General features: G+C 38.2%; 1 protein-coding gene across 8 annotated transcripts in view; it reads right to left on the bottom strand.

The window, feature by feature from the left end:
- The window catches only part of MAML3 (mastermind like transcriptional coactivator 3), a 562,009-nt gene that overhangs the window by 402,644 nt on the left and 136,257 nt on the right, over positions 1-23,108 (bottom strand). The gene's annotated exons all lie outside the window — the stretch shown is intronic.

Genomic DNA, 23,108 nt, shown 5'->3' with positions numbered 1-23,108 from the left:
CGGAGAGGCTCCTAAACAAATATTTAGGAATTTCAGGGAAAATAGATGAAAGAGAAAGACAGAAGAACAACATTTGAAGAGAGAAGGCTGAGAAATTTCCAGAGTTGAAGACAAGCCTGCAAACGAAAAGTTCACAACATAAATAAAAATAAACCTACATTGTAGGGAAATGGTAAAACGTCAAGGACAAATAGAACAATCCTAAAAGCTACCAGAGGAAAAAGACTGGTCACCGAGAGAAGAGTTACAGCTGGGCTGGCCTCTTCTCATCAGCATTGATCAATGAAATAATTATCCAAACTGTGGAGGGAAAAGAATTTTCCATCTAGCTAGATTCTCATACCAAAACTAAACTATCATTGAAAAAAAAGACAAAATTAGGATCTTTCAGCCTTGAAAAGTTTACCCATCCATTAAAGGGTTAACTTGAATATAAAGAAAAGAGCCTAATAATAATCATTATAACAATGGCTAACACTTTACATGCATCAACTACTTTTAATCCTCCCAAGAACTCTATGAGGAGGACACATTTTTAACTTTATTTTACAGTGAGGAAACAGGTTCAAAAAGATTAAGATCACCCTGCTAGTAAGAATGGAGATTTAAACCAGGTGGGCCAGGAAGACACTGTATGAAAGAAATCACAAATAAACAAAGAAGTTGACAAAATAAGTGGATATAGTTTAATTGACCACTGACTGTAACAATTCACTGTTTTACTTAAAAAAAAAAAAGAGGAAAAACTGAAACTGTCTGTAACAGTAATATCAGGAGTTGTTCCATAACTTGGCTGAATCATACCAAGAACTTCTGTGTGTTTAGGAGAATTGTGGTAAAGAATAACTTAAAACTTTTAATGAAAATTTATATTTACATAGTTAAAAATATAAGGATAACAAGAACAAAGCTAGAATTGTAATTTATAGTTTCAAAATCAGTAGAAGAATATTTAAAATGAAATAAAGGAATTTACCAATTCAGCAGAAAACAAGAAGGAAAATTATAAAAAGGGAAAGGAAGGCAAAAAGAAAACAAAACAAAAGCAGTAGTAAAAATATATTCAAATAATCACTAATCACAATAAATAACTGTGAAATGAAATTTAATTATTAGAAGAATTTACTAATCTATTGTATCTTTTTAATTAGCCAAGAAATTTTATTATCCAAGTTTTATATCTGCCTCCAACAGGTTAGTATCATTTTAATTGATGATATATTGAGAACATTCAAGAGCTGTAGCTTGCATTTCTTATTTAAAAATCCATATTTAAAAACTGAGACGTGTGTTTATGTAACCATGATGATAAGGGAAATTACAACCCAAACAGATGGATATTTATAAAAACTGATATTTCAAGAAAAGACTTGAAATAAGAAGTCCTTACCAACTTCTTCTTTAACTAGAGAACAATTATTTTAGAATTACATTTTTTCCTAATGGTACTCCAGAGTAAGTCAAAGGGAAAACATTTAGCAATCTTTAATCTTTTACCTCCTAAAATTTTAGATGGCTTGCTATCAGAATGATTTTCCAATCAACGTTACAGGAAATCTTGATAAAAGGCCAAATGTCTACATATTTCTTAAAAGTTGATTTTTTTTAATATATCAGCACAGATGATCTCCATCATTTTACATACTGAAACAGCAGGAATCATTTTTATTGTCCATGTACTGTATGAGTATTAAATTAAACTCTGATTCTTATTGATCAATACTGTAGATTCCATGTCATCATTAAGTCTAAGAAAACAAATTTCTGCATCTTCTGTAGAAACTTTTCAATTGTAACAACATTCTCAAAAAGTTTTCACTTTGTCATTATCTTTCCTTTTTGATTGCAAAGTGCAAAAGATTCCTGAACAAACAGCCCACTCATAGCTTCCTGTAACTATCACTACAATCAAAATGGGAAAATTGTGCCATCAACTGAAAGGCTTCTTCCTGCTACCCCTTTAAAGCCACACCCTCCCACCCCCATCCTTAACCCCTGGCAACCACTAATCTTTTTCCCATCTCTATAATTTTGTTATTTCAAGATTGTTATGTAAATACAATCATTCAATATGTAACTTTTTTCACTCATCATCATTCCCATGAGTTTCACCCAAGTTGTTGCATTTATCAATATTTCATTCCTTCTATTGATGAGTACTTTCTCTGCCATGGATATACCACAGTTTGCTTATCCATTCAACCACTGAAGGAAAACTGGATAGTTTCCAGCGGCTATTATGAATAAAGCTGCTGTGAACATTCATGTACAAGTTTCTGCATGAATGTAAGTTTTCATTTCTCTGTGGTAAATGCCCAGCAGTGCAGTTACTGAATGATATGGTAAGTACATGTTTACTTTGAAAAGAAACTGCCAAACTATTTTCCAGAGCGGCTGTACCATTTAACATTCCTACCAGCATTGTATGAGTGAACCAGTTTCTCTGCATTCTTGCCAGCATTTAGTGTAGTCACTGTTTGTAATTTTAGCCATACTGATAGGTGTGTAGTGATATCTCAATTGTGGTTTTCATTTACATTTCCTTAAGGGCTAATGAAGTTGAACACCATTTTATGTGCTTACTTGCCATCTGTCTGTTCTCCTTGATAGAGTACTGGTTTATGTCTTTGGAAAATTTTTCTAATTTGATTGTTTATTTACTATTGTGCTTTGAGAGTCCTTTATATTTTGTAGACACAAATCCCTTGGCCTATATGTGTTTTGCAAATATTTTCTCCCAGGTTGTAATTTATCCTTTCATCCTTTTAAGAGAGTCTTTCCCAGAACCAAAATTTCTTATTTTGATAAAGTCCAAATTGTTATCTTTTCCTTTTATGGACATGAGCTTTTGGTATCAAATTTAAGAACTCTGCCTAGCTCTAGGTCCCACAGATTTTTCACTTACATTTTGTTCTAAACTTTTATAGTTTTGCGTTTTACATTTAAGTCTGTGATTCATTTTGAGTTAATTTAGTTAATTTCTGTGTACAGTGTTAGGTTTAGGTGGGTTTTGCTTTCTTGTTTTATTTTGTTTGGTTGGTTTTTTTTTTCCTTCCTTGTGGGTGACCAGTTGGTTCAGCCCATTTGTTGGAAAGGCTATCCTTCCTTTGCTGAGTTGTTTCTCTCCTTTGTCAAAGATAAGTTGAGCATATTTGTGTGAGTCCCTTTCTGGGTTCTCTGTTCTGTTCCACTGATTTATGTGTCTATCCCTCCACCTTCGCCACAGTCTCCATCACTGTAGCTACAGAAGTCTTCAAATCGGAGGCACTGACTCTGCCTGCTCTACTCTTCTTTTTCAACATTCTTTTAGCTATTCTAGTCCTGCCATTTCATATACATTTCAGTTTAATCTTAACAATGTCTACAAAAAATCTTGATGATATTTTCATAGGAATTGCATTAAACTTGTATATCAATTTGGGAAAAGTGACATCTTTATGTTGAGTCTTTCAATCCATGAACACAGTAAGTCTCTTCATTTATTCAGATCACCTTTGACTTCTTTTATCAGCTTCTTGTAATTTTCATCATACAGATTCTATACGTTTTTGTCAGATTTATACTGAATATTTAATATTCTTTGGAGCAATTGTAAATGGTATTGCATTTTTTTAAAGAATTTGGTTTCTACTTGTTTGCTGTTAGTATATAGAAAGGCAGTTGATTTTGGCATGTTGATCTTATGTCCTGTGAACCTGCTGAACTCACTTGTGGGTTCTAGGAGAGTTTTTATTGTTGTTGGTGGTAGTGGTGGTAGAGTCCCACAAATTTTCTAGGAGTACAATCATGTTACTTGAAACTAGAGATGGTTTTATCTCTTTCATTCATTATACTGTATTTTTTAAAAGTTAAATTCTTTACTTCTTTCAAGACATATCACTTAAAAAGATTCTGAAAATCTGAAAACAAAGAATGGAACAAGATACAGCAGGCAAATACACACATACACACACATACACACCAGATAGTAGGGACTTAATAATATAAGAAACATGAGAATATAAGCATTAGTAAAGGTAAAAAATGGGGTACTACATAATATATGTATCAATCCACTAAGAATACAAAATTATCATGAACTTCTAGGCAACTAACAACATGGTCCTGATATTAATAAAGCAAAAACTGACAATTACAAAGATAATTTTGCAAAATATGATGGGTTATTTGAACACACTTATATTAAAAACAATCAATCAGAAAAAGATTACAAGAAAATAAAAATTTAAAAAATAAAGCTATCAAGTTTGAGTTAAGGTATGTGCATACACACATATGTTATATTCCACTGATAGGATATACCTTTTCATTTCAAGCACTAGTGGAACTTGTGAAAAATGGACCATTCAAACAAGATTATAAATTTCAAAGTAAAGTTGCCAAATAGACCACTATCTCTTGTCATGGTACCATTAGAACCATGGTACCAAAGTAGAAACCAACAGTAAAAAGAAAACCTAAAAGGCACATATGTTTGTAATACTAAAGATACACATAAGTAATCCAATGATTAAGCAGGAAATCGTAGTGGAAATACTAAAATTTTCAGAAATAAACATAATGAAATTATCACCCATCAAAAAATGAGATAGGCAAAATGGTATTTTAAATATAAATTGTAGCCTTGAATTTGTTTATTAAAAAGATATGAAAACTGAAAATAAGTGAGCTAGAAGAACAGAGTAAACCTGGATAGAATGAAAGGGAGAAAATAATAATAATAATAGTGCAGAAAATAATAAAATAGAAAACAGAAATAAGGTAAGCAAATAAAAAATCTGCTCTTTTAAACTATTTTAAATCTAATTCTTTGACTAAGTGAGTGAATCATTCATATAGTTCAAAACTTTAACTGTATAAGCTGGTATATAATTAAAAGCTTTCTTTCCATTTCTTTTGCCTGACCACCCAATTTCCCTTCTACAGACAACCAATATTATTTTCTTTTTTATCTTTCCAGTGGTAACTTGTACATTGAGCCAATATTAAATAGATAGTAGCCTTTTCCTATTTTTAGCTCAAATGTAAATTGGAGATATTTTTCAGACCTTCAGCAAGACTGAAGTGAGGAGGGGAGAGAGAGAGAGGGAGAGAAGACACAAATAAACAATAGTGGGGATGAAAAAGAGGACATAACTATGGATATAGAAGAGATTCTAAGCATCCTAATTAAATATTATGCCAATAATTTTTCATATGTATGTCAATAAACTTAAAAACCTAAGTGAAGTAGGTGGTTTTTCAGAAAAATATAAACTATCTGGACTAGTCAGAGTTTAGTCATGAAAAGAGAGCCTCTCCAGGTAGTCCAATAAAAGGGATTTAATACAGGAGATCTGTTTCAAAAGGAGAACTTCAAAGTTAAGCAGCAGGTGGTGAGGCAACACTGAGATTAGTACCATCGGGAAACTGTTACCACCACTAGGGCTGGAGGGATCAAGGTGGGAGTTGGCATCACTGAGGGTTAAGACCCAGTTACCAGTGGGAGCTAGATTTGTGACAGGGTGCCGAGAGGGAGCTGGATCATGGGGAAAAGCTGTTTAGTGGGAGCTGGAACCCCAGAGGAGACAGCCATTGCTGGAGGCAGAGAGAGGATGGGAGAAATGGCATGGCTTCTCCCTCTCTCCTGCCCGCTAGTCCTCTGCTAGTGTCCACCATTGACCAAAACTAGCTAATTGGATAGGGGATCTCAGAAATGTAGTTTGCAGCAAGAAGACAGACAAATGATCTGAGAGCAAATAGGAAAGAAATGACATCCTCAAAATTGACTCAAGAAGAAAAATAAACCTAACAACAATAAACCTGTAACCATCTGCAAGTAAAATATTCTCTATATCCTCCTTAACCTCCTAACCTCCAAAGATCTTGGACCCAGACAGTTTTATAGGAATTAAAACAGATAATCCTAATATTATAAAAATATTTCAGATAACTGAAAAAGTGAAAAAACCACCTAATTCATTTTATAAAGCTAGTCTAATTTTGAAATTAAAACTAGAAAGGGATAGCATGAGAGAATCACGAAACAATTATATTTCACTTATGAACATAGGAAAATCCTAAGTAAAATAAGAACAAATTGAACTCAACATACCTATGTCTATTATTGATAAAAATGATACATCCTAATTAAATAGAATTTTTCCATTATGCAAGGATGTTGCAACATCATAAAATATATGAGTGTGATTAGCACTGTCAGATTGAAAGAGAAGTCATTCTCAACAGGTGCAAAACATATGTTGGGATAAAATTAAATATTTAAGATTTTAAAAAATCTTAGTAAATTATGAATAAAAGGGATGTGGACTCACTGTTTCTAGACTCACTGTTTCAGCTCTATCACCTTATATTTTCTCCTCAGCGCAACTAACTCAGGCTATAATCGTCACCATTTCACTGCCAAGTTTAATGGAAAATTGTTATTTTAGTCTGAGCAGCTTCTGATACAGAGGATCTCTCCCTCCTTCTTGGAATACTCTCTTCCCTGGACGACTATGATTCTATACTCCTCGGGTTTTCCTCCTAGATCAGTGGTCATCCATTCTCATTCTATTCACTGGTGCCACCGTAAATGTTAAAGCTCCCTGGAATTCAGCCCTCTCTTCTCTTTATTTTCTCTCCTTTCTTTACACTTGCCATCCTGATGATTTTATTCATTCTTGTGACTTTAAACACTATGTGTCTACTGATAACACCCAAAGGCATATTCAGCTCCAACCGCCTATTTGGCATCTTCACTGAAAGTAAAATAAGGATCTCAAACCTAATTTGTCCAAAGCAGGACTCTTGGTTTCCCTTTTTCTTCTGCTGACACACAACCTTTTCCTCTCCAGGGAATTCCTAACTCTGTTAAGGCAACTTCACTTACTGTTGCTCAGGTCAGATACATAGGATCATCCAGAACTGCTCTCTTTCCCTCCATCACACACCCAATCTATCACCACACCTGGTTAGTTTCATCTTCAGATAGATCCTTAACCCAAGCAGTTCTTACTACCTCCCTAACTACCAACATGGTGCAAGCCAGCATAATCTCTTACACAACTGAACACAATTGCCTCCCAACTGGTCTCTCAGCTTACATTTTTGTTCCCTACAGGCAATTCTGCCAACAGCAGCCAGAGAGAACTTCTTAAACATAATTCATTTCAAATCATGTCCCTTCTTGTGACTCCTCAAAGCCTTCTGTTGGTACTCAGAGTAAATTCCAACCTACGTGGCCTGGCAGCGCTACCTCAGTGACTCATCTCCCACTGCTGTTATCCCTGCTGGCTTCCTTCTGGTCACACTGCTCTTCGTCTGCTTCTTGGTCACAGTAGGTTATGCCTAACTCAGGCATTTCTTTCATTGTCCCCTGCATGGACTGCCTTTCTTCCAGACTGTCACATGGCTTGTGCTGCTCAGCCAGATCCCCTTTGGTGGGTCTTGTTACCTCACCTTCTAGAATCTCAGTGGACAGCCTGCAGTGGATGGCCTGTTCCACTTTAGCTGAAGAAAACCACCTTGTTCATGGTCATACTAGTTCCTGGAATGGCCGCATCTAACATCTGGTCCTTGCAAGGGTATAAAGGCCATGCTTCCTTGCCCCTACTTACTCTACCCCTTGAGTGGGGTCATAGGAGCTCTAGAACTCTCTAGTGAAACAGGCAAGGCTGTTGCTGGACCTGCACTGAAGCTCCACTTCTCTTCTGCCCACTCTTCCCCCGTCTCTCCTCACTCGCACAGGTGTTGGTCCCAAGGGCATTTCTTAATATGTGCCCTGCATGCTGAGTTCCATCTCAAGCCTGCAACACACAACTCACCTCACTTATTCAGTTCTCTGCTCAAGTATTCATTTCTCAGAGAGGCCTTCCCTGAACCCCACCTAAATAAGCATTCCCCTGTCACTCTTTATTTTTCTTCATATCGTGTACCAGTTCCTGAGTGTGTGCATGTGTGTGTGTGTGTGTGTGTTTCTCTCTCTACCTTGTTAAGCTCCATGAAGGACTTCGTCACATTCACCACTCTGTCCTCATCACTTAGAAAAGTTCCTGGCACATAGTAAGCGCTGAATATAAATGTTATGAATAAAAGGCTAAATACACATGATAATGGACATCAAATATAAAAAAACAATAGGAGCCCTTTTCTTAATTGTGTACTTTTAGAACTTTAAGGAGAAGGACAAGGGTATCTGATACTACCCCACTGTTCAACAATGCAATAAGATGAAAATAATGATTAGAGGAGTAACAGTTGGAAAAGAAGAGACAGAATTATCTTTATAGGTAAGCTATATGATTGTCTCCCAAAGAAATGCAAAATAAAGTGTTCAGACAATTGATTGGACCTAGTGAGAAAATTTGGCTTATGCCAAATGAGGTGAAAGTACAGCTCTCTTGCATTTCCATACACAATTAATAATCAATCTGAAAATATAATAAGTGAAAGATAATTTATAAGAGTAATAAAAACTATAACTACTTAAGAATAAGTATAACAAAGGTATATAATAAGACTTTTGGAAAAAGTTTACAAAAACTTTATTGAAGAACATGCAAGAGACTTGAAAAAACAGGGTGAAATGCTATGATGGTGGACAGGAAGACTTACTAGATTAAGAAGTCAATTGCCTCCAAATTAATCTAAAAAGTAAATACAACCCAAGTGAGAACCATGATGGAGTTTTTCACAGGACTTGACAAGCTAATCCTAAAATTCATTTGGTACAGTAAAGGGTGAAAAATAGACAAAACACTTTGAAGCAGAACAAAATGGCATAATCTTAACCCAGTATCAGGTGGGAATATTTAAGAAAACATGACTCTAGGGCAAAGGAGAGACAAACCAATGAAACGAAACATGAAAACCCAGAAACTAGACTATGGAAAGCTTGTTTCAGGCCAGAGGTCACATCACAGATTGGTATCAGTATTTGGTAAGTAGCGCTAAAACAATTTGTGTGGAAAAGGAATGAGTCCTACCTCACACCACACCAAAAAAGTTCAGATGGATTACAGGATCAAATGTGAAAAGCAAGACTTTTTGAAGAAAACGTAATTTTAATCACAACAAATCAGCTTAGGGAAGAACTTGTTAGATAAAAGATTCCAGACCATAAAGAAATATGGATAAATGTGATATCATCATCTTAAAATTCAACATCAAGAGCAAGTCCAACCACATGACAATAACAACCAAACCCCAGACAGGTAAAAAGATAAGCTACAGACTGGAAGATATTTGCTGTGTGTTGACCTCACAAAAGATTATTAAGACAAATAATCCAATAGACAAATGGACAAAAGATATAAACAATTTACAGCAGAAGAAAAGTGAATGGTCAATAAGCATATGTTAAGATGGTCAACCTTACTAATAATCAGGGAAGCAAAAATTAAAATGATATCATTTCATACCCACTGGATTAGAAAGAATAAAACGTCTGACTCTAACAGGGACTTTCATGTGCTACTGTTGGGGCTACAGACAGTAGAAAAACCTTGGTGGACAGTTCAAGTAGCAAAGTTAAGATGCTTATATCTTACCATCCAGTAATTCCATTTCTAGAAAATATTCTCTAGTCAAGGTAAACTCTTACACAAGGAGTAGACTATTCACTGCTGTGTTATCTGTAGGAGCAAAATATTGGAAATGACTTAAATGCCCTTCAATACAGAGGAATGACTGTATATATTGTTAAATACAGTCATATAGTGAAATATTGTGCAGCTATGAAAATGAATGACCTAAAGTTACATGTTTCCATATGGATAAAGCTTAAAAAATTTAATGCTGAAAAAAGTAAGTTGGAGAATATATAGCATATAATAATATTTATTTAAAGTTTAAGAACAAAAATACAGTGCTATCTGTTGTTTGTGGATATATCAGGCACTTACAGATATAATCCACATAAAACCATTCATGGGAATGCTATACAACAGTTTCCCTTGAGGGGAGGAATGAAGGGAATGTGATTGGAAAGGGGTACACAGGAGGCTTTAATGATAATGTGTGTTGTTTTATTAAAAAAACTAACTGGCAAAACTCTGGGATTTGCTACAATTCAGTGTTAGGCATGAGAGTGTTACTACGTGATTCCTTACACTTTCATGAATGTTTGAAATATTTCACTTAAAATATTTAAAATTTGTTATTTTATTTTAAAATCAGGAAAAATTGTCAAAATGTTCTCCAAAACCACCTACATGCCCATGAATAGGGAACTAGTTAAACCAATGTTAATACATAATGAATTATTACGCAAATATTTTAAATGATGCTTTGTATTTATACAATAAGGAAAGATATCTAAACATTTTATTGAATGAAAAAGGTTACAAATATTATGTACAGCATTATTTTATATGTACATAATACTCATATATATATCAGAAATGTTAAACAAAAATTTCTAAGTGGCTGTCTCTGGTTATACCTAGATGGTAGATGTTCTTTGCTATTTTCTCTAGTTCCTAATGATCATGTGTATTTTTATAAATATAATAAAACTGTTGAAATAGTTCTTCAGAAGCCACCTACATAGAACTGTAAATTAAAATGGAAAAGAATGGCAGGGCAGTGGCGGGCCCAGTGGGAAAAGGGTTGGGAGCCAGGAGGCCTGGGTTCCAGTCCCAGCTCTGCCCTTAACTGCTGTGTGAGCCCAGACAAGTTCCTCTCCCTCTCTGGGCTTCTGGGGCCCCATTCATAAATTACGGAGGCTAAAATGAAAAAGAAATGCCAATTTTCACTTTAAATTTTCACTGTCTTCCTTTCAATTTATAATATTGAGTGCTGACAAGGCTTCAATTAAATTTCACCCTCAATCAGTGACGTTAGCTGTGTGAATTAGTATCACATTTTCTGAAAAGTAATCTGGCAATATGGAACAAGAGCACGCTTACCATAATAGGGAATGATCCCAAGGAGATAACCAAGCATAGGCACAAGAATGTACAAGCAAGGATGTTTTTGTTACAGCATTACTCAGAGCATTAAAGAACTGGAAACTTTCAACCTAGATGTCCAGCAACAGGGAATGGCTCAACAGATGACAGTAAATTCAAGAAAATACTATGTAGTCAATAAAAAGCATACTTTTGAGGAATACCTAATAAGATGAAATATGCCCACAAATAAAAGTGAGACACAATATATACTACAAATTTTGCCATATATATATATTTTAAAAGACCAGGAAGAAGCAATCAAAATTTAATAGTGATTATCTCTGAAAGGTTAGATGATCAGTGATTTTTACTTTTTAATCTATTTCTGTATTTTTTAAATCATATAACAAACATACATTTTCTATCTGAAAAAGCTACTTTTTAATTAAGAAAATAACCCTCAGCTCTGCCCCCTTCTTGTCTGAGCACTTCATCTCCCTCTCTAGTCCAACTTGCACTAGACCACAGAGCACAGACAGATCCCTGGGTTACAATTCACTGCAGGTAATTACAAGCCACCATTATAAATTGCCCTCTTGTCCAGACTCCCTTTTCAAAAATGTAAGCAGGGTTAGAGGCCTGTACAGGTCAACAAATGAGAAAAGTTAGTGAAGGATCAACATTTTATTCCCCAATCTTGCCCAAGTCTATAAATATTCCTTATTATCCTTTGGTCCTGGTTTAATTGCTGTTGCATCGCCCTGAACTGGTTTGTGACATGAGCATTTTTCACCCCAGGGGAAGGGTTAATGTATGAGAAAGGGGAGTGGATTAAACAAGGAAGAAAAACTATCTATATGTCATAAAATATACATGCTATTTCTAATTTATTCCTGTTCAGTGGAAGCAACATACCTAATGTGTTATGAACATTTCTGGTAATACTGTATCGTTGTTCCCTTTAATAATGTGTGAGTGTCTCTAACTCTCATTTGGACTCGGTAAATTACTGTTTTATTTAATGAAAAAAAAAAGATAAATTGTACTTGATATTGTATTTATTAATTTCCATGAATTTGGTATATGACATTTATGAAAGCTTAGGCACATAATTTTTCCTTTTTTAATTTATAGCTGGAGAACTGTTTAAATATAATTTTAAATGATGCATAAAATGCTTCCTGACATATTTGTTTTCTGGATTTCCAACATGCATATTTGCTATTTCTATATGATGAACAAACACTGTCTCAAATTGTGGAGAAAGAAAAATGTTACCTGTTTAGGATTCCTTTATTAAATCTTAGCTATTGTTTTTTGGAGGCAGTGGGCTGAGTTTCCTGGAGGTTGATAAGCTTAGTTGCAATTGCGATCTGGTTCATGCTTAACTCAATTTGATAGGTAAGGCTTTGCAGGTGTAGCAATCATCAATTTGGTGCAAAACCTCAGAAAAGTCTAAAAATAGATGTCACTCTGATAGTCTTTTGGAGGCGTAGAAGTTAAATAATAGATGAAGTACATTTCTTAAAGAAAATTATTATTTTTCTGATAATTTCCTAAGTATAAGATAGCTTTCCCAACAAAACAGGTATTTTCCTTCATATTTAATTTCTTTAAAATGGTTCTATTTTTCCTATTCTGCATTTTGGTCATATTAACTGGAAATTCCTCTGAAAAGCTCTATAGGTATTGTTCAGATAGTGTTCACTTATTCTGAAATTTCAATTTTTAATTTTCAAATAAATGCAAGCTTTACATTGTGTTTTTTTCCCCTTCAGAATAAGAGTGAAGTATTTATTTGGTCTTACTTTTAATCAGAACATGTTTTTAAAATAATTACTAACTCTTTTATGTGCAATCAGTGAATAAAAAAATGGAGAGACTCAAAGTCCTCCTGTTCTACTTACTTCTGTCATTCAAACAGATATTCTCTATAACCTTGACCAAAGCACTCCATCCTCTAATCAGAAAGGAGCAGACTTGTTTATGGATTTATGATAGATGTCTATTCCAGAGCTGGGAAGACTGTCTAGGACTGTGGGCTCTCACAGATTCATTCTTGGGCTAAAATTTGGCTTATTAATTCTTATTTTAATTTGTTTTATATAGTTTCACCCAAACATGGTTTTCCCTTTCTTTCTTTCTTTCTTTCTTTCTTTCTTTCTTTCTTTCTTTCTTTCTTTCTTTCTTTCTTTCTTTCTTTCTTTCTTTCTTTCTTTCCTTCCTTCCTTCCTTCCTTCCTTCCTTCCTTCCTTCCTTCCTTCCTTCCTTCTTGAGCTTCTTATTCACTGGATATCTCAGATGTATTCAATGCAATTATAAGTAGCTATGGCTTTAAATATGTGATGGACTTGCTGATGTCAGCAGCTAAAAACTAATGCTGCTGATATCAGCTGACAGGACACTAATTACTAGTTATGTGGCTGTTGCCTGCTTAAGGAGCTATTCAGTGAGTTATGATTTAGGAAGGCTGGAGAGCATAGGGCTGATGGGTGAAGAGATATCTAATGTGAAAATACCACAGAAGTTCTCAGATTGATCCACAGGACAGAGAGCTGTCTAATTAGGAAGCGTCTTTTTTTAATACTAAACCACACACACACACACACACACACACACACACAGCCCAGCTGGAAAAGAATTTGCAGGAAGACCCAGAGCCATCACTGATTTGGCTGTCAGCAAATACAACCTCGGCATGTTTCTTGCTGTTGAGTCAACTGTGGCTCTAGGACGATGACTCCCTCCCAGACGATCCCTCTCGTCATGTCAAAAGGGAGGGGCTTCACAGGTGGCCGGGACGGAGAGCCCCTGTCCACCGCTGCTTGTCTTGCCTCCAGAACTGAGGCCTGGCCAGCAGCTAGCATTCACAAAATTATCACTGACAAGGTGGCAGAACTGGCGATCTTGCATCCCGGGGTGACTGCAGAAGTCACTCTGAGCTCTGAGACCCAGGTGAGGCACCACAGTGGAGAAAGTGGGGACTTTTCGTCAATGAGGTTGGTCAGTTCTGCTGTTAGACCTTAACGCTATCGAGGATAAGAGCTTGTTGCTAAGTTTATATTCTAGGTGTGCGCAATAAAGGCTGATGGGGTGACCCTAGAGAGATCTTTGGGCAAAAATAACAAACTATAGGTTTCCTCTGAGACTAAAAATTTTTTTCAAAAAAATCTAGTTACTTACTTGCCAAATATGAGAAGACACCAAACCTTCAGTAAGCTATCTTTCTCTATGGAATTATTCAGGCTATGTCCACACAATCACTTAGAAACACTTTTGCGGGAGTGAAGCCAGGCACAGAGGTGTGGGCATCGGTCTTCACACCCCAGCCGGTTTCCCTCCTCTCTTGCCTCTGTGCCTGTGTTGCCAGTTGTATGTGGAGAGTTTTACAAACCAGTCTGCCGAGCAGGCTGTTAGTGAGTCACGCCCACTCCCTGCCTTAACGTTGGCACAGCCTCAGTCTCCGCCAAGAGAGACAGAAGAGAGGAGGGAAAGGTGTTTTGAAAACACTTGCTTATGTTGATACATGTTTTAGCATCACTGATCTCTCCACAGAATAGGTAATAGGATGACAAATCACCAGAGGTTATTCCAGAAATACCCACAAGTTGATTCCCACATTTTTGAGTCTTCAATAGAGAATGCAAAGCCCTACCCTCGGCCACAGGGTAGGATGGAAACAGGAAGGCCATGATGCCACAGAGAATAGTGAGTATTCAGCCAGCTGACCTGCTGAGCAGCTACATGACTATAAGCAACTTACAGTCATCTGAAATTTCTCATCTATGAAATAGTTCCTTATAGCCCATGGCTGTGGAGAGGATGAAATAAGATCATGACTATGACAACCTTAACATGATGCTGGGCACAGCAGGCTTTCTGCAACCATTACCTGCCTTCATCCTTTGTCTTATTTGGGGTTTCCCTCCACAGCCAGCCCTGAGACAAGGTTTCCAGGGCATGGATGCTCCAGAGGAGAAAGGAGACAGGGATTGGGAAGCAGCCAATAGGGTAAGTTATTAAGACGGACACCAGTGTGGCTGACTGGGACTTAATCCTGCAGGAAAACAATGCAACACAGATCCTCAGCGTTATCCCATCTGAGGGAGGAGAGTTCTGGGATATTGATATACCTAGTTCCAAGACTTACTGGTTGAAGGCTACTGGGAGTACAGTAGATTAATTGCCAGGCAATCTCAGCTTAATGTGTGCCTTCTGCTGCTCTCAGGGGGAAACCCTGCAATTCTGGCAGCTGGAATCAGCTAAAACAGTCTGAATCTTTTAGGGGCATGGGCAGGGAAATGACAGACCCATTGGGGGAATACTGAGACATCTAAAACACAGTAGTTTCCATCAAGAAGCCACCAATCTAATACGGAAGATAGGACAGTGAAGCTTCAAAGGAAAAGGTTTATGATGCCAAGATGTCTGCAGTTTCAAGGTGAGATCAGCACCTGGATGTCCCCAGGGTAGCACTCACTACCTCGTGGCCTCTGGCTCTTAGCCCTGCATCTGATCTGTCAGCATCCAGAGAGTGAATTCAGAGGAGCTGTCAGACTCATATTAACCAAGGCCCAGAGAGTCAGAGCAAAAAACTAGAATTCTGTGTGTTGATTTGCATTTTCCCTTGAGTAGGCTGAGTGCCATGAAAAACCACATTATAACCTTAAAGTGGATTTTCACACAGAGATTCAGAAAACTGGGTGCTGTTAGGAATTGCTTCTTAATTGAGATAGTTTGAGGAACTCTTTTCCACCAAAGGGATGGCCTTGCCAGTAGGGTTAGAGGGAAACAGTTTGTCCTCAAGTCCCCACCTGGCTCTGCCAAGGATGGATGCTAGCTCTTCTATCTGTGGATTCCAGAAAGACATGGTAGACCGTGGTTAAGAGCAAAGACTCTGGAGTCAGGACCTGGTTCAAATGGTACCCTACCATTGTATTAGCTGTGTGACTTTAGCAGCTAGTTAATATCTCTGTGCCTCAGTTTTCTCATCCATAACAGTGCCTATTTTATAGACTTGTGAGGATTAAATTAATACATCTAATATAATACATATAAAGAGTCCAGAACAGTTTTTGGTGTGAAGTTAAGTGCTAGTTATCGTTAAAGCTACTGGTTAGAACCCCTCTTTACTTTGACACAGTGTTTCTTTAGGTATGGTAATCGCTTTCACCAAGGTTGACTCTGTTCTTGGAACCAGTTTATCTCACTAAGGTGTTCTTGCTTATTGTTGTCCTAAAAGGTCTGCCATTTGTATGCTGGAGAGGGGGACTGCCTAGTTTCCCTCCCATTTTCCTCACTACCCATATAAATAAAAAAACAATTCAACTGAAGAACCATGAGGGCAGGGTTCAGGAGACTGTCACAAAATGCACTGAGGTTCAGAGGCCAGAGGGCTCCCTGTAGTCTGGAACAGGAGCAAGGCAGCTGCATTGGACTGATGGTTGAATAAGTGGGGAGTCTAGAATGGTAGGTCAGGACGATATTTTCAAATGTTGCACAATTGAGACCATCTTTAAGTATTGGCCCTGGAATGCACTCTGGGATCCTGCCAAGCATCTCTCTCTTACAACTTGGGGGCAAAGTAACAAATCAAAGCCACTGTCAAATTTAGCCCTGATAAGTGAAGTATGTTCCTTGATGGAACCAAAGATTGCAAACCATCCAGGAGGACAGTAGGACTCCTTGAAAGGGAATGAAATGCATCCATCAAGAATGCATGCATTGAAAGAACTGTCAGAAAACCTATCAGCAGCGCGTGTGTTGGAAAGGATGCTGGATTTACAGACCCCGCGGAGTCCAGGAGAATAAAAGGATTCCTTGAAAAGTGAATTGAAAGTATCACTACAGAATGTGGACCCTGAGAGAACTGTAAGGAAGAAGCTCCCCAGCAAGTGTGTAGAGCTGATACTGAATTTAGAGACAGAAGCTCAGGTTCTGTTTCACATGGGTCACTAATTGGCCATGAGACTTTAAGGAGATCATTCAGCCTTTCGGGACCTTCTCTAGCAAACGAAAGGTTTGACCAGCTGTTCTGTAAGATAAAGTCTAACACTACTCTGTGGTTCAAAATACTGAGAGAGAGAGAAGAGTAGACGAGCTTGGTTTCAGTTGGAAAACAAAAATTACAGTGTTCCTTAAAACTTTCTCCCATCAATCCACAGTCCCTGGCAAGAAGTCCAAGTACTAAAATGAAGCCAATTAACATTCCTTACTGCTGCTCTATCATAAATCATCGTTAACTCAGAGAAGGCAGATGGGTGAGTAGCTGTAAGACATATTCTTATAGATTGGTTTGTTCATGTGCCACAAATTTAATTTCATAAAACCAGAATCCCATTCCATTCTTCAGAAGCACAGCATGCTGTGGACTGTTCAGGTGTATGTAGAGAGAATGGGTGCCGATAGATCAATTAGATGGGGACCACACACTGCCCATTAGCTGAGCCATGTGGAGTCACTGGTGACTTGAGCAGTTTTGGTGGAGTGGTTGTGGAGAAAGCCTGATTGGCATGGGTTTAAGGGATAATGGGAGAAGGAAACTGTAAACAGTGGGAAAAACCAGTTCTTAAGTTCTTCTATAAAGGGAGGAAGATAAATGGGATGTGGTGAAGTCAAGAGGGATTTTTTCAAATGGGAAAATAACATAATGCTTGTACATTAATGAGAATTATCCAGTAGAGAAGGAACAATCAGTGATACTGGAGCAGAAAGGGGACACTTGCTGGGTCAACATCCTTGAATAGGTCAGAGAGGACGGGAACCAAAGGTAGAGTATGTGGGCACAGGTGGATGGTGGTTGGAAGTGGCATTGGGAGAATCACTTCTGTTTTCTCAGTGAAAGAAGAAGCAACACCATCAGCCGAGAGCAAAGATGGAGGAGGAGATGTTGAATGTTTGAAGAGACAGAAGACATGATGGCCACCTAGGAATATGACAAGTGATGGAACAAGGACAAGTTCCAGGCAATATCAAAGCCACTTGACCATAAATTTAAAGTGAAATTACTCATCATGTTTGGGTGATTTTTCTGGTCATGCTGTGAGGGTATAAGCATTCAGTAGGCAGAGTGAAAATTTAATGAAGGTTTTGGTTTAGTCAAGCCCATGTAAGGGAGAGGGGCAAGGGAGTCAAGTCTATACACAAGGGGATGATTCTAAAGATGGACTATGAAATTTAAACTGGGTGGAGAGGGGTGGGGGAGAGGAAGTCAATGGGGCGGAACAGTGGGAAGGTGGCAGGGGAATTGGATTAAAGTCCTGGGGGTACAGAAGAATTGTTCGTGTTGGCGTATGAACCCGAAAGATAATAGGCAGCGGTAAGAGAGTAGGATGTCTGAAATTAAGTTTGGGGTACTGAATTTATTGATCATGGGAAAGTCAAAGATATGACCATAGAAATGAGCTGCAGACATTGAAGAGAGGACGAGGCCATTGGAGAAAGGAGATGAAAGACTGAAAGGCCAGGGTCTTGGAAAGAATATCCGGTTATGGAAATTACGTGAATAATCATTGGACTGATTTTGAAACAGTGACAGTGCGTGGGTTGCAAACATCTTTAAGGAGTGAGGGACAGTGGCCTAGGAATCAGGAGGCAGCTGAAACTAGAGGATGAGAGTATCAGATGAGTGAGATTCAAAGCTGAGCATTTTTAGGAGGGAGAGAGGGAGCACAGTCTGAAAGCCACACAGTAGAAGATGGAGAACACCTGTTCCACCCCTGGCTCCATTGTACAAAGAGTAAATAACTACCAGACCACTTGAGAGGGTTACAGGAAGATATGTCCTCAGGGAAAGCCAGGTAACAGCCAGAGGAAGGTCAAGAAACATTCTTCTTTGAAGAGGCTGAGAATATAGGGCAGTTGTCAGCAAACTACAGCCCGGAGCCCCCCTGTTTTTATAATAATCCTACAGGAGGTGTGGAGTGCTGCAAGCGAGAGGGACTCGCCCTTGACCCCAGCTGCTGGTCACCTGCGGAGTGGCCAGCTTACTCTGAGCACACACTCTGTGCCTTCACTGGTACTAACCAGTCTCCACGCCAGCAGAGGGGCCTGATGATCTTGTTAGAACACATTAGGACTGAACATAGCTTTAGTTGGCCTTGCATTCGTTCCTCTTCTTAGATTAGTTATTGCTTATCAGATTCTCCAACAGAAAATTCACTCAGTCCAATTTGATATTGATGCTTCATTAAACTGGAGGACTTTCAACCTGACCTTCAGTAAGATTAGCTTGATTCTGCTTTATGACAAATGGTATTGAACACCATTCACATGCAATAACATTAAATAATTCAGTTAGAGTCAAAGCAGATGACTTATCATAGACTTTGTTTTATTTTTCGTATTCTTGCTGCACAACCAAAAATTAGTGATTTGACTCAGACTCTTGCACAAGTGGTCAGACCTGAGAAGAAACTGCGACACACACAGATTTGCTTTCTTTCTTGTTTTATGGACAAAGGAATAAGATTAAATGCCTCTCAAACAGTTGCAAAATTTGAATTGAAGCCAGATGTCTGCAAACATTTTCCAACCTGAGTCACGTCTTGCTCAAATGACCTAAAGTCGAGGATTGCCGCATTGGCCAGAAAGTGCTTTTCCCATGTCAGGGACCAGCTCATTGTTTTTGCCTCTCTGTGAATCCCTCCTAATGCGGTGAGTACTTTCAAGCTGTGTCTACATCATACACAGAACAGAGGTGATTTGTGGGTGCACACTACCCAGTGTTACATGTTTATTTGGATTATTTCATTTAAGCTGTCTAGAAGGTTTGGATGGGTAATAGTTATTTTTCACTTGTTCATTTGTTTATTCATTCATTAAACATTTATTAAGCAACTACTTTTTATTTTTCAGAATACTGCTCAGCAAGGAGGAAACTGAGCCAAATGAAGACCTGGTCTCTGCCCTCATTTTCAAAAAGTGGTGAGGGCAGGGTGAGAATGGACTCTGGAGATCAAGAAGATTTCAGACAAGGTTTTAGAAAAGATCAGTGAGCAGATGTTCTGTGAGCACTCAGATAAGACAGCAGTGATTACTGGGAGTCAGTGTGTGTCCACTAGGGATGCCCTGCGTCTAACATAATCTTCTCTTTGGGTAAGGTTATTAGACTAGTGGATCCAGGAAATAATATAAGCCAGGTGGCTTAAGTAGCATTTCACTTTCTCCTTGTGGACTTACAGGAAGATGAATATTAAAACAGTGGATGGATTTAATTCATTCTGTTATTTATTCATTCATTTGACAGATATTTAAGGTGCCAAATAAACAATGTGTAAGGTACTCTGTTAGGTAGCGGGGATGTATAGATGATCCCTGCTTTTATGGAACTTACCAGGGATGAGACAATTACCATGCAAAATACACACACTGAGCTGGGTAATCCATGGGGGAATTGCCAATGATATTGATAATGGATTAATGTAAGTCGAAAAGGAACCTTCTAGTGGTTTGGGTGGCAGACTTGGCTCTGGACTTTCCCAAAGTTTTATTGGTAAGTTGCATGATAATATAGAAAATATTATAATATTTGAGAGGAGAATAAACGTATGTTCATATGTTAAAGAGCATGCAGAATCATTCTCAAATAGATTAAAAGTGCTAAATAATTCAAAATTGAAAGTCTGGTAGAAAATAGAATAAAATGTTCATAGATCTGTAGAGGAATGATAATATTCTCAGCTATAAAGAAACATAAACAATCTAAACAGAAAAGACTGACAAATGACAGGTTTGAATAAGCAGACTTTTAAAATAGCCATACAATGCAGAATAACATCACTAATATTAAAAAGAAAAAATCAGGCTGTCAAAAAGATTTGCATCAAGTATGACAGAATAATATCTATAATACCTAAAAAATGGGATTTAAATTTACCAGGAAAAAAACATGATGAATAGAAACAATAATTCACCAAAGAGGAAATACACAACATATTTAAAAGACACATTCACAGGAAGAAAGTCCACACTTTGCAGAGCAGTGGAGTCTCAAAGAGTCTCTGGGTACCGCCATCCAACTGAAGCTCTGTCTTAATGATGGATGGAGGGCTCTCAGCAGAGAATCCCTGCCAATAGAAGAGATGATCACCTCCCTGACATCCTTCATGCTCCCATAGTATCCTTTGTGTATTTCTCTCACTGTGCTCGTTACTTTCTGTTCTAATTACTACATGCTTACGTGCTAGATCTCTCCCTCTTGAGTAAAGAACCATAGCGTGTGTCTTTGTAGTCCCAGCACCACGATAGGGGCCAATACTTGCTAGTTATGAAATAAGTAGCCTGCACATTCTTGATCGAGGAACAGTGGGTCATGGAAGGACATGGGGTAAATGAACATAGCAAATTAAAGAGTGAGTACTAATATGACGAGGGCTCCACACCTCCATACTATGAATCTAAGAGTAGCCATTGGATCTCTGGTATTCAGGAAAACACTGCCTCTCCCCGGATATATCGTCATCATTAGGAAGGGTTAAGAAGTGGCATAAGAACTTTGCACACTTCTGGCAAGACCCTCATGCTTCCCTCCATCCCCTCCAAACACTGGCAGCCTCAGTATTCACCTTGAGACCATCTGGACCAACCCCATCATGGCTTTTATTCCTATCTGCTTCAGTCATGATAGGGAGCTCAGGACATCCTCCATCCCCAGGAGTCTTATTCCCATTGGCGGTATGCTATCACTGTGTCCTCCAGCTCCTGCCTCCATAAAGAGTCTCTTTTCCTTTATGGCCTCTGATTGTATTCAGCCAATGGAGGCTGTGGCAGGATACCAGGGGCAGGAGGAGAGTGAGCTTAGGGTATGTACTCCCCTGACGTCTTCCTTGATGGGTTGCTATGGATTTCCTGCAACCCTCTTCCCAATGTCATAGATTCTGCCAGGCAGCCCTCTCTATCAAGCTCCTCTATCTAAGTTTCTGTAACCACTCTCTCTTCTTGTCCTTTTAGGTGGCAGTAACTCCTGTTTGTTGCTAGTGCCTGGGCACTACATCATCCTTTGTTGGCTTCCTTAACTCCAGCCCATATTTGCAAATAATCCCTTTATTAAACCCTTCTCAGCCGCCCAGTTTGAGTGTGCCATCTGTTTCCTGCTGGGATTTTGACTGATACACTGCTGAATAATTAGTTGTTGGATGTATGAATGGTTTTGAATCTCTGTAAGAAAACTGAGATCACCAGGAAGCACTCTTTGCAGCAAAGGTAGTGGCCGTGGGAATTTTCTCCATTCGGGTAACCTGACACCGGGAGCACAGAAGGGAGGAGTGGCTTTTTATCCAACAAGGCAGAGGACAGAGGAAGAGTGAGCAGTCATGGAGGGGGAATAGGGCACAAAGACCCAGGCCCTGGGGATGGAGGTAGACTGGAAGCAGCCATCAACGGGGGAAGCCACAGCAAAGGAGATGCCACCGGTGAGACACTCTAGAAGTCCCAGAGAAGAGGCAGAGTGGAATGTCAGGCTGTGGTTTCACAGTCCTAGAAGTGGAGGTGGGACCAGAGAAACTATGCCTCCCTCTCACTTCCTACTGCCCTACCTATGGCTTCCTTGGAGCCTCAATGCACAAAGGTGGCAGTAGTTATCAAAGACACGAAAATGAGAACAACCTGAGTCAGATTAGTGCTGCAAAGTCAGCAGTTACATAACTGGTGAAACTAATATACTCATGGACTTCGGTAACATTATAAATCAATGCAACTCTTTCAGAAAGCTCTATGGAGATATGTATTGCATTTTAAATAAACTGTGTGTATCTTGCAGCTCTGTAATCCCATTCCTAAATGTGCATTCTAAAGAAAATTTGTAAAGACAAATTTGCAATACAGCACTATCCCTAGTGTTGAACAATGTGTAATATGCAACATTCAGTAAAAAGAATAAAACATAAAAGTTTACGTACAATGGGCAGAGATACAAAAGTAAGTGTGCATATGGGCAAAATTTGAAGAAAATAGGCAGCAATGAAAACAGTCTTAAAAGAATGAAGTTTTAAATTATTTTTTCCTAAAATTCTTCAGTGTTGCTATAACATTTTTACAACCTAATGTTAAAAAAAAAATGCTTTCTAAATTTGAAGTGAACACCACCAGGAGGGGTCATATCACTTCCTTTCTGGTAACGCTTCAATATGCCGATGATTTCCTTGTGCAACAGAAGTACCCTGCAAATCCCCTTCCGTGCTCTTTAAAGTTGTAGATATCATACTTCTGACATCTCCTAGATCTTATCTGTTGAGT

The sequence above is a fragment of the Vicugna pacos genome, chromosome 2, assembly GCF_048564905.1.
Source record: "Vicugna pacos chromosome 2, VicPac4, whole genome shotgun sequence".
Classification (NCBI taxonomy): domain Eukaryota; kingdom Metazoa; phylum Chordata; class Mammalia; order Artiodactyla; family Camelidae; genus Vicugna; species Vicugna pacos.
Note: the sequence above shows the minus strand (reverse complement) of the source record. Positions and strands in the feature narration are given on the sequence as shown.